This window comes from Mobula hypostoma, chromosome 5, assembly GCF_963921235.1.
Source record: "Mobula hypostoma chromosome 5, sMobHyp1.1, whole genome shotgun sequence".
Lineage (NCBI taxonomy): Eukaryota > Metazoa > Chordata > Chondrichthyes > Myliobatiformes > Myliobatidae > Mobula > Mobula hypostoma.
The window spans coordinates 142,376,940-142,392,797 of NC_086101.1; the positions used below are offsets into that span (position 1 = coordinate 142,376,940).

Below are 15,858 nucleotides of genomic sequence, written 5' to 3' on the forward strand. Positions count from 1 at the left end.
CAGTGTTTGGGTAAAGAAGTGCGACGCAATACCATGCCTTTGTTTCCTGGAGGGCTCCAGAGTAATGGTAGTTATTTGCATTCCACATAGTGCAGTGTCTCACTGCCACTCATCTGTATGCTGCTCCTGTCGTACTGCATCTCGAGATTGTGAACACAGACAAAGCTCCATCTCTTTGTGCCATTTGAAGCTCTCTAACCCTCGAATGCTTGTGAAGGTCCATTGTTGTCCTGTACCAGCTGACTCCAGACCTTGCACACAGCACTGATTCTGTGTATCATCAGTTCCTATGGGAAGGGATCTTTGCATGATCTGCCTCTGGCAGTCACCAAGTATGAAGCTTAGTGTAACAAGCTACTGTTCCGTTATCCTGCACATGCTAGATTAATACTGCCAGTCATGGTATTTAGTGTGAAACTGTCAGGCCTGTGCTAACATGATGGACCTTTCTTTTCCAAGACTCTGCTGTTCGTTGAGCTTCCTTTGTTTGCCTCACTCTCATTCTTTAAACCGAGAGCAGTACAGTGTTACTAAAGAACTAGTTTAAAAATCAAAGCTCTGCCTGTTTACCTGTCCTGGTTTCTGGCGAAGCAGTGCCTCTTCTTTAAAATTCACATCTCTCCATGGCCTCGCCCCTTTCTATTTCTGTAGTCTCCTCCAACCCTACGACCTTCTAAGTCTTGCAAACTCCTCTAATTCTGACTTCTGGAGCATCCCTGAATTCTACCTCTGGCTAACATGCCTTTGCCTGCTAGGGTCCTGGGCACTGAAATTCATTCCCCACATCTGTCTCCCTGCCCCTCTATCTCTTGTCTGAGATGCAAACTTCCAGTCACTTGCACTAACACGTGAAAGGTTTCACGCAAAACATTGATGTTTCCTTTACCTCCCACAGATACTGCTCGACCAAAAATTCCTCCAGCAAAGTATTTGTTGCTACATATAACAACAATTGCAGTCTTCTGTGGTTTCCTATGTTGCTGGGTGTTATTTTTATTTTATTAGATTGCATTTGTGTGAAATTCCTTGGGACATTTCTAATACGCTTGCAGATGCCTTTCAGACAGCTTTCGTATTGTTTCCTGCCAGGAACTTGTGGAAACTATGAGTAAGACCTGACAATTGAGCACTTGAAAACAGGGCATCAGCAAACTGAATGTCTTTCTCAGGCTGAAGGCGACATAGTTGTCAGGACCATATACAGCCAACATAACATGCACAATAATTCTACCAGCAGCTGATTATCAGAAATGAAGTATTTGAGCATCTGGGTTGATTAATATTTGAGTAGCTTGGCAAATTGTGAGTTTGGTAATTGGGAAATTTAGCAGAATTGAATGTTGAAGCTTGCAGAAGACATAATCATGAGCTGTTTCCACAGTAAATCACTCTGAGATTGGAGCATATGTTGTATAATCTGCTCTTTGACGAACAATTTTGTCAAGACTAGGAAAGTTTTGAAACTGAATCATCTAAAAGCAAAAAAGTGCTGGAAATACTGAGCAGGCCAGAGAGCATCTGTGGAGTGAGAAACAGTGTCAACATTCTGGGCTGTTGAGCATTCAGCTTTCAAATTTGCAGCATCTGCATGATATATTTTTTGTTCTTTCATCTCCCTTGATTTGTTAGTAATTTTTAAAATAACTTATTCAAAATAACTGCTGCATGAATTGAAAGTTCAAATTTATTCATTCCTAAAGCTAATTTAGGAATACTCAAAACAAAATGACGCATTCATATGGGAGGATCGCGGTGTTCAATGCTAAGTTCCACTTAGCATCTACAATCTACAGTGGAGTGGGTGAATGGTTGGACAAAATTGGTTTACACTATACTTGTTAGTTGCAATATATTGGTTTGTGGAAGAAACCATGATTGTTTAGAATGATGAAAAACCAACACCATTATCAGATTTCCCACAGCAACAATTGCATAATTAAGTGGTTGGCAAAGAATGTGTCAGACTAGTATGAAACTAGTCTTTAGTGTCATTTACTTTCCTGTCTACTTTATGGAGAACACTTAAGATGAGGGCAACTTTCGAAGGTCAGACTCGCTGAGTAATTGTGATGTGAGAGAGGAAGTCTAAAGCTGATTCAGCGATGAATTTCAATGTTTTTCTTGCTGACTTTCCATCTTCACCTTCCATCAGTGTTTATCCGAGAGTGCTTTCCATATCCAAATTTGTGCCATGTACTATTCACTCTTCATTCATGTGCTCAAATGTATCCAATCCACTTGCTCTTCAATAATCCTTGTCCTTGTTCTCAAAACCATAGTCCCTCTCTTCCCCATCTCAGAAATACGCTGCAGCTCTGCTATCTTTTGTAATCTCTCCACTTCTCAGAATTAGTATTCCTAGTTTTGTTGATAACACCAGTAGGCCTGCAGTTGACCTGTTTCTAAGCTCTGAAATTTGCCTGTTAAACTGCCTATTGATTCCACCTCTCCTCTAACACATTCCTTAAATTTAGCCATTTGACCACGCTTTTAGTTGTCATATATGCTTTAGTGTCAAGCTTTCTTTGTTTCAGTGAAGCCTCAGGCTAGGCAAAGTTTTAAAAACATCATTTATAGTCAAAATGATGCTATTACTGCAATAAATGAAAATTCAGTTCCTTGGTTACAGGTGAAGTGGACTACTGGCACTTGGTCTGTTGACTCCTGAGCAAAAGAATAAACAACACAAAAGCAGAAGAAAACCATTTGATCCCTTGAGCATGTGTGCCTTTTAACTACACCATGTCTGATCTTGTATCTGTAGTCTACTTTCCATCTGATTTCCCCCCCCCCCCCCGCCCATCGTTTTTCCCTTGGTGTCCAAAGTCTTTTGGTTTTGGTCTTGAATATACTCGATGAGTGAGAATCCACAGCTCTCTGGTTTAAAGAACTACTATTCTTTGGTGAAGAAATTTTGCCTAGCCTCAGTGCTAGCTGGCCAACTCCTTATCTTGAGGCTATCTGTTTAGTTCTAGTTGCTAGCCTAAGGAAATGAACTCTCAATGTCTCCTGTCAATTCTCCTCAGTATTGTGTATGCTTCATTTAGATTCTCTCATCCTTCTGATCCTGAACAGACCAAGCTTCTATGTCTCTCCTCATTGGACAGGCTTGTTCAACAGCAATAACCTTGTTATTTTTTGCTGCTCTAGGCCCTGAGCATCATATTCATAAGTAATGGAGGACAAAACTTCAAAAATATTGCAATACCCACAAAGCTCTGTAAGAACTCAGCAAATCAGACAGCAGCTATGGAGGCGAATAAACAGACATTTGGGATTATTTATTCCCTTCTATAGATGCTGCCTGACTTGCTGAGTTCCTCCAGCATTTTGTATGTGTTGCTCAAGATATTCAGCAGAATCACTTGCGTTTATAAACAATACTGTAAATAAGATCAGTCTAAGACTTTGTCCAATAACACCAGGTTGTCCTGCAAACTCGCTTCTGATAAACGCACTTTCCTTTTACCTTTCATGGTGGTATGGCATTGTGAACCTTTAGAACATGCATCAGGAGCCACAGAAGACATGTAAGCAGGTAAGGGAGTATTACACCACACAAACTATCCTTCATAAGAAAAGCAACATACATCAAAGTTGCTGGTGAACGCAGCAGGCCAGGCAGCATCTATAGGAAGAGGCGCAGTCGACGTTTCAGGCCGAGACCCTTCGTCAGGACTAACTGAAGGAAGAGTGAGTAAGGGATTTGAAAGCTGGAGGGGGAGGGGGAGATGCAAAATGATAGGAGAAGACAGGAGGGGGAGGGATGGAGCCGAGAGCTGGACAGGTGATAGGCAGAAGGGGATACGAGAGGATCATGGGACAGGAGGTCCGGGAAGAAAGACGGAGGGGAGGTGACCCAGAGGATGGGCAAGAGGTATATTCAGAGGGACAGAGGGAGAAAAAGGAGAGTGAGAGAAAGAATGTGTGCATTAAAAAGAGTAACAGATGGGGTACGAGGGGGAGGTGGGGCCTAGCGGAAGTTAGAGAAGTCAATGTTCATGCCATCAGGTTGGAGGCTACCCAGACGGAATATAAGGTGTTGTTCCTCCAACCTGAGTGTGGCTTCATCTTTACAGTAGAGGAGGCCGTGGATAGACATGTCAGAATGGGAATGGGATGTGGAATTAAAATGTGTGGCCACTGGGAGATCCTGCTTTCTCTGGCGGACAGAGCGTAGATGTTCAGCAAAGCGGTCTCCCAGTCTGCGTCGGGTCTCACCAATGTATAAAAGTCCACATCGGGAGCACCGGACGCAGTATATCACCCCAGTCGACTCACAGGTGAAGTGATGCCTCACCTGGAAGGACTGTTTGGGGCCCTGAATGGTGGTAAGGGAGGAAGTGTAAGGGCATGTGTAGCACTTGTTCCGCTTACACGGATAAGTGCCAGGAGGGAGATCAGTGGGGAGGGATGGGGGGGACGAATGGACAAGGGAGTTGTGTAGGGAGCGATCCCTGCGGAATGCAGAGAGAGGGGGGGAGGGAAAGATATGCTTAGTGGTGGGATCCCGTTGGAGGTGGCGGAAGTTACGGAGAATAATATGTTGGACCCGGAGGCTGGTGGGGTGGTAGGTGAGGACCAGGGGAACCCTATTCCTAGTGGGGTGGTGGGAGGATGGAGTGAGAGCAGATGTACGTGAAATGGGGGAGATGCGTTTAAGAGCAGAGTTGATAGTGGAGGAAGGGAAGCCCCTTTCTTTAAAAAATGAAGACATCTCCCTCGTCCTAGAATGAAAAGCCTCATCCTGAGAGCAGATGCGGCGGAGACGGAGGAATTGCGAGAAGGGGATGGCGTTTTTGCAAGAGACAGGGTGAGAAGAGGAATAGTCCAGATAGTTGTGAGAGTCAGTAGGCTTATAGTAGACATCAGTGGATAAGCTGTCTCCAGAGACAGAGACAGAAAGATCTAGAAAGGGGAGGGAGGTGTCAGAAATGGACCAGGTAAACTTGAGGGCAGGGTGAAAGTTGGAGGCAAAGTTAATAAAGTCAACGAGTTCTGCATGCGTGCAGGAAGCAGCGCCAATGCAGTCGTCGATGTAGCGAAGGAAAAGTGGGGGACAGATACCAGAATAGGCACGGAACATAGATTGTTCCACAAACCCAACAAAAAGGCAGGCATAGCTAGGACCCATACGGGTGCCCATAGCTACACCTTTAGTTTGGAGGAAATGGGAGGAGCAAAAGGAGAAATTATTAAGAGTAAGGACTAATTCTGCTAGACGGAGCAGAGTGGTGGTAGAGGGGAACTGATTAGGTCTGGAATCCAAAAAGAAGCGTAGAGCTTTGAGACCTTCCTGATGGGGGATGGAAGTATATAGGGACTGGACATCCCCCATCAGGAAGGTCTCAAAGCTCTACGTACCCCATCTGTTACTCTTTTTAATGCACACATTCTTTCTCTCACTCTCCTTTTTCTCCCTCTGTCCCTCTGAATATACCTCTTGCCCATCCTCTGGGTCACCCCCCCTCCGTCTTTCTTCCCGGACCTCCTGTCCCATGATCCTCTCGTATCCCCTTCTGCCTATCACCTGTCCAGCTCTCGGCTCCATCCCTCCCCCTCCTGTCTTCTCCTATCATTTTGCATCTCCCCCTCCCCCTCCAGCTTTCAAATCCCTTACTCACTCTTCCTTCAGTTAGTCCTGACGAAGGGTCTCGGCCTGAAACGTCGACTGCGCCTCTTCCTATAGATGCTGCCTGGCCTGCTGCGTTCACCAGCAACTTTGATGTATGTTGCTTGAATTTCCAGCATCTGCAGAATTCCTGTTGTTTGCTTCATAAGAAAATCCCATTGCATGCCAAAATTTTGCTAGTTTCTTACCACTTTCATTTTTTCCCTCAAGGTAAAAACTTTACATTTAATCAAATTATCCTTTGCTTGCTTCTCACTTAACATGTCTGTTTCATTTTGTAAGTGTCTGACACAGATTATTTTTCTACCATAGCTTCTCAAATAGATAGAAACACTCTTGTGAATTTCAAAACTCAGAGTCCACCTCTAGGATCATTTGGGATTGGAGAAAAGGCGTTCTCACTTTCCCAACATTTAAATGTAATGCCCTTGCTCTTAAGGTTGTATGTGGGTCCGAACTTGCCTATCTGAAACATTTTTCCTCATAGATATTGTGTGTGTCTTGTCAACTGCTTGCTTCTGTATTCCTTAGTGAGTTGCAACAGCTATTTTGTGTGTTTCTGCTTCTGTTTCAAAAACATCCTGGGTGTTGATGTTTTTGGCCTTTGGTATATGATATCCAAAATTCTGAGCAACGCTTAGGAGGATCTCGCCATGCTTTGGGTGTTTTTCTTAGTCTATGATGGTCTAACTTTGCAAAAAAAAATAGAGAGCATAGTGTCCTTTGTCCAGTGACTGATTGGAAAATCACTTCTGTTTTCAACCCTGAGTATAAATCTGGATGTTTCTAACTACCAGCACTGCTGAATTACCGTCACTACATGGATGTTGCAGTTGGAGACGATAGTTAATCATCACCTTCTTGAGGGCAGGTAGGGAAGGTGAGAAATGTACTGACTTTTGCGGTATTGTCTGCATCCTACAAAGAAGTAAATTCACTTGAGAAACATTGATAATTATTAGTTGTGTGTTGGAGTATAATTATAATTCTGTATTACAAAAACAGGTTAGCTTCGTAGAATGCAAATGTACAAGTTGAAAATGCAAAGGAACTACGTCATACCTGGATGATCCTGACAAACAGAATGAAGAAGCATCAGAAAATTATCCAGGGCTACCTGGAGTCGTCTACGGGTAGACCCACGCGCAAGCCCATCACTGCATGCTCTTTGAGTGGGCAAGGTACCTAATGCAAGGAGGTCATGTTACAACTGGACAGGACTTCGGTGAGGTCTCAAACAACAAACGAGATGCCGGAGAAACTCAGTGGGTCAGGCAGTATCTGTGGAGGGAAAAGGCCAATTAGTGAAAGATTGAGATCCTTTAGCTGCACTTGATGCTTCATTTGGAGTCTTGTGTGAAATTTTTTGTTGTCTTTACCTAAGGAAGGATAAACTTGAAGTTAGAATAGTATAGTAAACCATATTATCTTTCTGGGACGAGTAACTTACCCAGAGGGAAATTAAGATCATTCATTCTTATTGGGATTTACAAGGATGAGGGATGATCTCACTAACAGAAATTGAGGTTCTGGGAATGATTGACAGATTCTCAGCCCAAATGAATCTATAGCTTACGGAATAGTTACAACATAACAAATGGCTCTTTTAGTACTGAGATTAAAATAAATTGAGAGTTATTAATAATTGGAATTTTCCCCAGAGAGCACTGGGTGCTCAGATGTTAGATAATAGATCAATAGATTTTTGGCCTTCAAGTAACTGCAGGTTATGGGAATTGATCAGGATGGTGGACTAGAGGGGTTGGGTCAGTCATACCATTGAGGTAGACTGGAAGAGATGTTCAGTTTGGCTTCCACTTCTTATGTTTGTTTGTACTTAGTGACTTGGCATCTTAGCATATGTATAGTGAATTATTTAGGGCAGGTAATCTTGTTCAGCTGCCTGAAAGTCGACTCCAAAGCTCTGTCATGGGAAGAGGTTACCAGAAGTAAAGATTCAAGGATCTGCTTCAAGCCTCCTAAAAGTTCAATATTCTCTCTGGCTTCCAGAAACCTCTGGCCCATGCATTGCGAAATGGGTAATTCCAGATGGTATTGAGAACCTTGAGGCCTTGTGCTGAGAACGCATTGAAGCCTCCTGTAAGCAGTGTAGAGAGTGCACCATTTCATAAATTATCCATCTGCCCACCTCCTCATCTGCTACCTGCTCCATCTGTAGTTGCCACATTGACCATGTCAGCCACCCATCGTCACAAAGCCAGCATGGAAACCTGTACACAGTGGAATTCCTAAGAAGAAGGTGTGTACAAGTGTAATAAGCCATTGGTAATCAAAGTACAGATAAAGTGTAAGAAATGGAAGCAAACTATTCTCAGTGACTGATTTATTAGATGGAGAATTCCAAAGATTCTCCACCCTTTGGATGAAGAAATGTCTTCTTTTCTCAGCCCTGAATGGCTGGCCCCTTTTCCTGTGGAAAATGATGTGTGCTTTTAATCATCCCAGCCAGGGAAAAGCTTATTCCTGCATTTACCCTCTTAAGTCTGAACGAAAAGCGTATATTTTAATGGGATTGTCTTTTGCTTTTTTAAACTCTGGAGTATGGAGCCATCTGCTTAATATCTCCTTAAAAGATAAATAACTCAACCCAGGGATCAATCTAGTGAACTTTAACTGCACTTCCTCTCTCACCGGTATATTGTGCCTTAGGGATACCAGACCAGTATACAGTATTCCAGGTATGGTCTCACCAGGGCCCTATTTAATTGTAGTAAGATGTGCTTAGCCCTACTCAAATCTTGCTCCAATAAAGACAAACTTACTATTTGCTTTCTTCATACTAGCGTGTTTAAAGTTTTATCATCTGTGTACTCAGACCAACAGTTTTTGAACATTCTGCCATTTAAAGAGTGCTTTTCTACTTTTCTATCAGGCTGGATGACCTCATGTTTTTCCACATTATGTTCCATCTGCTATGTTCTTACCCTTTCACCTAGCTTACCTATATCCCCCCCCCCGATGCTTATCTGCATCCACTTCATCACCCATGTTGTAATCCAGCTGTGTATTATCAGTAGACATGACTATTCGCACCATCTGAACTATTGATGTACATTGTGAAACACTGTGTACATATATTTATATTGCCGCATTTCCCTATGTTCTTTAACTTGTGCAATAGCCTGTCAAACACCTACTGGATTTCCCTGATCAATCCTACTAGCTACAACTTCAAAAGCAATCTAATGGATTTGTCAAATATGATTTTCCTTTCATAAATCCCTGTTGAATATGTCCAGTCCTATTATTATTTTCTAAGTGCATCCTTAGATACTTCACGTCATCTTGCCTGATTTAAGGAATGTCTTTCTTTTACAATTGTATATTTACAGAAAATGACTATAAAAGCCACTTAAATACCAGCCCTCCTAATGTGGTTAACACCAACTTTGCAGGAAGCCAGAAGGTGCTAATCTTTTCATGCTCCACATTGATGACCACTTCAATTAAATTAACATCCCGTAATCTCTGTTTTCTTTTAAGAAACGGTGAGTCGGTTGGGAAGATCTTGTGCTGGAGGAATTCTTAGACACATGAAGTGAATTGTAGTCAGCTTTACTGTACCCCCGGTCTCTGGTATTGCTATCTTTCATTTGGTATTGCTTACATCATGCTGCTATATACTCAAAGCTGATTTGCATCTTTCTGTTGGCATTGACTTCAGGGCTTTTCATTTGAATTTGTTTCTCATTGCAAACCCAGCCTTTATTTCGAGCTTTATGATTTCTGGCCTCAAATCCTGAAACCTGAGTTTTTCTAAAGCACTCTTGCCTACACCAAGACCTATTCACTGCACTTTTTTTTTGCTGAACTAAACAGGCACTTGGCCAGACGTTAGTTCATTTATTTTAAGGTCCCTCCATGAGGTTGCCTTTCCTCTTTGCAACCTTCTCCAGTTTCATAATCCTCCAATGCTCACATCTTGATTATCTCGAAATGTAATCTCTCCACGATCTTTCATTTGCCTTGGGCCTAAGTTACAGCATTCTCTCATCCCCTACAACTCGCTGAAAACCTCCCTTTGATCCAGTTGTTTGCTTGTGTCCTCATTGTGCCTTGGTGACCAACTTGTTAACGTTCCTGAGATGCTGTTTGGGATGTTTTCCTACACCAAGTCGCCATAGAAACTCGGGTTGTTGTGTGATAGTTTTGGTTGATCACATAATTGAAAGTCCTTCAATAGAGTTGTTGCATTAGTAGTTATGCCAGGAATTAAATAAAGTTGAGTTCAGACTTGGCACAGTGATCAGTTTGTTACTAAAAAGAATATGAATCAAATTGTAAATTGTGTCAAGATCAAAAAAAAAGAGCTTGCAGAGTCTCCAAGCCCATCTCACTGAACTAGAACCTTGAGGAAGAAGCATTTAAAACCAGCACAGTGTAGCAGTTGTACAGGAGCAGAAGGACTTGGTAGTGTAGGTGCATAATCTTTGTAAGCAGAGAATAAGCTATGAGAGCAACTAGTAAAATGTTGGTTTCTGGGCTGGCACAAATCCTTTGGATGAAATGGTCTACTCTTCCCATGATTCCAGAGCTCCCTTTCAAATTTTCCAAATGGAAGATGAAATAATTTTCTTTGAGTTAAGTGCTACCATTATCTAATCTTTTGTTCCCATGCACATTTTTGTGATGATTCCTGATTGACATCACTTTACTTTTAAGAAGGATGCTGCGTTCTAACCAGAGACAACAAATGTTCTGCTGGGGGAGCTCAGCGGCTGAATCAGTATCTGTGAGGGGGGGAGGCAACCATTGACATTTTGGGTAGTCCTGATGCAGGGTTTCTACCTGAAACATAAATGCTTACTTTCCTCCCGCAGATGCTGCTGGATCCTCTTGAGTTCCTCTGGTAGTCTGTTTGTTTCTGCATTTTAACTGTGTTGTGGGGACTGTAGACGTGGGGAGGTATAGAGAGGGATGAGGCATGGTCACTTGTATCCTGTTCTCTTAGGGATTAATTGCACAGAAGAACTCAATGGGTTTTCATTGTGGAAAGCCTTTGCTTCAAAGTTTATTCTTTTGTAATCATTTCATAACAGGAAGGGTAATTTAATTGGTTTGTAATTGCCTCTTAAATCTCTCTCATTTAGGGTGGTAGGAATATTTGCAACTTGCCTTCTGCATACTGATAAAATAATAGCAATTTACAATGTTTTATAGACTCTAGACACTTCATTAAGTACAGGAGGTTGAATTATGTACCTGTGTTTGTGGTCCTGTGCTCCTGTAGCTCATCCACCTGTAGGTTTGTTGTGTTGTGCATTCAGAGATGCTCTTCTGCACACCACTATATTTGTGTTACTGTCACCTCCCTGTCAACTTGAACCAGTCTGGGCATCCTCCTTTGACCTCTCATTAATGCATTTTTCACCCATTTTCACTCACCAAAAGTTTGTTGTGTTTCACGCCATTCTTTGTGAACTTTAGAGATGATTGTGCTTGAGACTCCCATGAAATCAGTTTCTGAGATATTTAAACCACCCCGCCTGGCACCAGCAAGCATTCCACGATCAAAGTTACTGACATCATATTTCTTCCCCATTCTGATGTTTGGTCCGAGCATCAGCTGAACCTCTTTACCATGTCTGCAAGCTTTTGTGCATTGGGATGCTGCCACAATTGGCTGATTAGTTATTTGCGTTGACGGGCAGGTATACAGGTCTACCTATATAAAAAAAGGGGTAGCAACTGAGTGAACATTTTATTGTAAGAATATTACAAAGATGCTTCACAGTTTGATTACCCAAACAGAATTTGATATCAGCATTTACCAGGTAATACGACACAAAGTTAAAATTTTTTTTGTAAAAGTAGAGGGGCTCTGGAAGGGAATTTGAGCTTAGGGCCCAGGTTGCTAAAGGCACAACCACCTGTGGTGGAGCGATTAAAAATTCAAGCAGAAGTTTTGAAACCTTGGTGAGTTGAAGGGGAAAATCAAATCATGGGATGTGGAGAAATATTTTTTGCTGAATCGAACATCTCTAGCTGTGGAAGTCCTGATGAAGGGTCTTGGCCCGAAACGTCAACTGTTCACTTTTTTTGAAAGGCACTGCCTGGCCTGGTGAGTTCCTCCAGCATTGTGTGTGTGTTGCTTTGGAGTGCCAGCATCTGCAGATTTTCTCGTGTTTGTGATCTCTAATTCTGGGCAGATGTTAGTTGAGTTAAAGTAAACCAGTCATGTATAAACCTGATATTTTTTTTAAAAGTCACAAAACCTGTTCTTATGGTTGTCTTCTTCGTAAGGTGACCAGGCTTGTCATTGAAATTTCCATTTCTAAAGGCAGTTGTGTTCTCTGGTTGTGTGGATTGTGTGCACGATTCCATGTGCTGAGCTACTTTGGATGCTTGTGCTTCAGAGAGCCTCTGTGTGTACAGTTCAAGAGGATTTCAGCCTGCCTTTGTTGTAGAATGCTGCATGACTTTGGTGAAGGTCATGGACGGAGGAGATTAAAATCCTTGTTTAGGGTGTATGCTGTTGGACTTCCTCCTGCTTGGTTAATGGTTGACCTAGTTCCGTTGCCATATGCTTCCTGTAGTACTTGTTTGAATCGCTGCTCTGAACTGAAGAGTTGGAAAATGAAGTCAATTAAAACAGAAATGCTCTGTGGCATTAAGAACAGTCTTTGAGATGAAGTATTCCTATCCTGAAACATATTAATTAAACCTAACTGTACATCCTTGGCACTGGGACTCAGTTTGCATATAGATTTTGATCCTAGTACAAGCATTGTAACCTTTATCTAATCTTACATTTTAAGTTAGAGGAGCAAATTCTTTAGGGTCTAACAGGGTGGTTTCAGAGACGCACTTTACCTTGACTGTTGCATTTGGAAGTACAGATCACAGTTTCAAGCTGAGGAATCAACCATTCAAGACTGAGTTGAGAAATTTCTAGATGGTAAGAGAATTTTTGGAATCCTCTATCAGAGGTCTGTGGGAACTCAGTTATTCAAGGAGGAAATTGATATAGAGGGAACAAGGGGTATGGAATTAGTGCAGTAAGGTGTTTCTGAGGTGAATGATAAAATAAATCATAATGGTTAAAACCAGTACAAGGGGCCAAATGGCCTCTTCCTCCTGCTTCAATCTATGTGTTATGATGACTACTGAGGAACTTCTATTCAGAATTCTATGAAATCAAATGAAGTTATTCTGAATTAGGTGTGCAATTCTTTTAACACTAATGTGCTGGTAATAGCAGTCTTTGTTTGTGCACTAGGTCCATTTCCCATGCATTTGCTTAATTGAAACAATTGGATAGTTTGCTGTCTGTGGGTGTGCCAGATGATTACTGTGCTGTTTCACATGTTTCTCCTTCCATGGTAGATTTAGCAACATTCTCTGTCAGAACTGGGAAACCAGGACATGTGCCTCAATATGTTTCGAGTGGAGCCATAGAGACCAGAGGCTTTCTCAAGCTCTCTCATTCTATAAGATTTTGGAAGATCTGATTGTAATTTCAACTCCCCATTCCCACTTGCCGCAGTAACATTTCAACCCCTTATAAAGAATTAATGCACCTCTGCCTTAAGAATAATTAAAGGCTCTCTTTCTACCATCCTTTTGTGGAAGAAAATTAAAAGCGCTTGCATCCTTACTGAGGGAAAAAGGTTCATTGCACCCCTATCTTAAAATGGGTAACCCATATTTTTAAACATTGACCCATAGTTCCAAATTCTGCTATGAGAAGAAGCGTCCTCTGCAGATCCATCTTGTTAAGACCACTCTTGCTCTTCTAAACTCCAGAGTGTGCATGCCTAGCCTGTCCAGTCCTTCCTGTTATGGCAACCTGCCTATTCTCGCAATGTGTTTAGTAAACAAAGCTCCCTGTGCTGCTTCTAGCACATTTGCATCTTAACATAAATGAGACCACGAGCAGACACAGTTAACCAAATACAATCTTGCCAGTGGGCTAAATTACTGAAGCATAACTGCCCTACTTTGTATTCAGTTGCCCTCACAATAAACAATAACATTCTCACAACATCATGGGAAGATATACGCTTGTCAACTTTTCTAATTACTTGCTCCTACATACTAACTGTTCTTTATTAACTAAACCAGACTCCCACAAGAATCTATTTTCTCCTACTTCCATGTCTCTTCATTTCTTACCCAATTACTGTGATCTGTTTTAATCCCGTTTCCCTCTGAGCACATTTCTGCAGTTTACATCGGCCACTCTGAGAGGCAACCTCTGGAATTCTTCTGAATTTCTATCTGATTTCTTATTTTTTAATCATACACTGATCACCCCTAGTTGCAGTCATCTGCAGAAGTGGAAATGGCTTCCTCACATCTGCTGCATCACCTTTTTCTAAAATTTTGGAAGACCTCTCAACAGTCATCTGTCCCTAAAGGCCTGTTGCTTGGAGACAAGCCAGTGAGCATCTGTTAGTTTACTGGTGGAAAATCTAGTAGTACACAAGGCCTGAGGTGAAGGAGAAGCAGGCAGGTACCTACCTTAAAAGGGATGTAACCAAGTCAAGTTCTCAGAGTTGGACTTGTTCAATACAGTCCTACTTTCAGTCATACAGAGCAGACCTGTAGTTGTATGAGTGACCCTTGTGCTGCACTTGTCACAGATGTGCCATTGTATACTGTGGAAATGGGTCTGCAGGTCTGCACTGCCTGCTGTTGGATATTGTATGGGGCCCTTTATCCATTGATGCAGAATTCTGGAACTTGCGTTGTAATTTGGGAAGTTCATAATGAATTACTTTTCAGTGAAATTGGATTGCCTAGAGGTAGCACAGGGTCCAATTTCTACAGCAGATCTCCTTTTCAAAGAGAGAAACCCTATCTCACCTGTTCAGTCCTTTCCAAAATTTCCACATCCTCTCAATCCTGGTAAATATGTGGTTAATTGAGCTTTGTTCACCCTCTAGCTGCTTGATTACAGGATATTCAACTACATTTGCTGACTTTTTTTTTCCCCCTTTAGCCAAGCCCATTACTGTTCCTTCTAATCTCCTGATGTGTGCTTCGCCTAGGGTTTGCTGATCAGTGATCAGGAACAAGAATCCTGGCCGGTTATTCCCTTCCCAAGCCTAAGAATACAAGTGGCAATTGTATCCATGATTTTATTAGTGTTATTCCAACTAAAAATAGACTACAGACTTATCAACATAGCAAATTATGGGGTTCTTCAGAACAATATGTGTATTATCTCCTGTTTATTTGTCATGTGCTCATTTGTTTGCATAGATTTCAGTATTTTATCCTTCTGCAACACTTTTATGACTTAGGAGCATGAAGTTGCAGAAGATTATTCAACCCCTTCAGCTTATCCACCGCTTAGTTAGATTATGACTGATGGGTATATGAAATTATTCTAATTGTGTCTCTTCTGAAAGTCAGAAACCTCAAAACAAGCAATTACATAGCATACATCATTAATAATAAACTTGATTGTGATTCTGATCTGGAATGTTTAATCAGATCTCTTGGTATTTGGGGGGGGGGAAGGGTTCCACATTTTCACTTTTCTTTCTGAAGTTCTTCCTGACCCTCATGCTTGATCAAGCAGACTGTTATATACGAAGAATGCCCCTATGTCTTGAACTTCTCAGTAATTCCTTTTTTGAAGTTTTTACCTTAATTATCCTAAACACCTCAATCATACTTGTGATGATTCTCAATGTCCCAGACCTTTTAACATAACATAGTTGGATAGGTCTTTATGGGAAATCACGGTATGAGTGTATTTTCTCTGGATAACCTCCACTAGAAATGTAAATAAAAATTATCAACTTTATTCATACTCGTCCCTTTCATTGTGAACATGATGACACTGAATAACAGCCTTTTTTTGGACCAAAATAGAACTGTCTTCATTAATGAATAGCACAGAAATAAGCCATTCAGCCCTACTTATTGAATACAGGTTTTCATACAAACCTTCTACCCACCCTTGTCTCACTGTTTCACCATGTCCTTCCGTACTGTCCTTGTGTCTACACACCTTGCTGATCTTCACCTGAGCAGTTTTCCTGTGGGATCAAGTTCCACATTCCCAGCACCAGGGGAAAAAGACGTTTTCCTGAATTCTCAAATGGATTTATGGGACTATTTTAATCTGGGGAAACATTGAAGTCCTTGAGTGTCAGGGTTTTTTTTTGCCACAGAGCAGTATCACCAGTTGGAACTCCATTCTACATTTCCTCTCAATGTTCCAACAGCTCCTTGTTTGATGTCTATTTGCT

The 15,858-nt window shown here is 41.7% G+C and overlaps 1 protein-coding gene across 7 annotated transcripts in view; it reads left to right on the plus strand.

Annotated features, from left to right (window-relative positions):
• The window catches only part of znf462 (zinc finger protein 462), a 130,940-nt gene that overhangs the window by 23,013 nt on the left and 92,069 nt on the right, over window positions 1-15,858 (plus strand). The window contains exon 1 of one of the 7 annotated variants that reach the window (XM_063049117.1): window positions 3,512-3,538. The exons of the other annotated variants lie outside the window; for them this stretch is intronic. The gene's annotated coding sequence lies outside the window, so the exon portion shown is untranslated. Of the gene's footprint in view, window positions 1-3,511; window positions 3,539-15,858 lie in introns of those variants that run through there. 7 annotated transcript variants of the gene reach the window in all.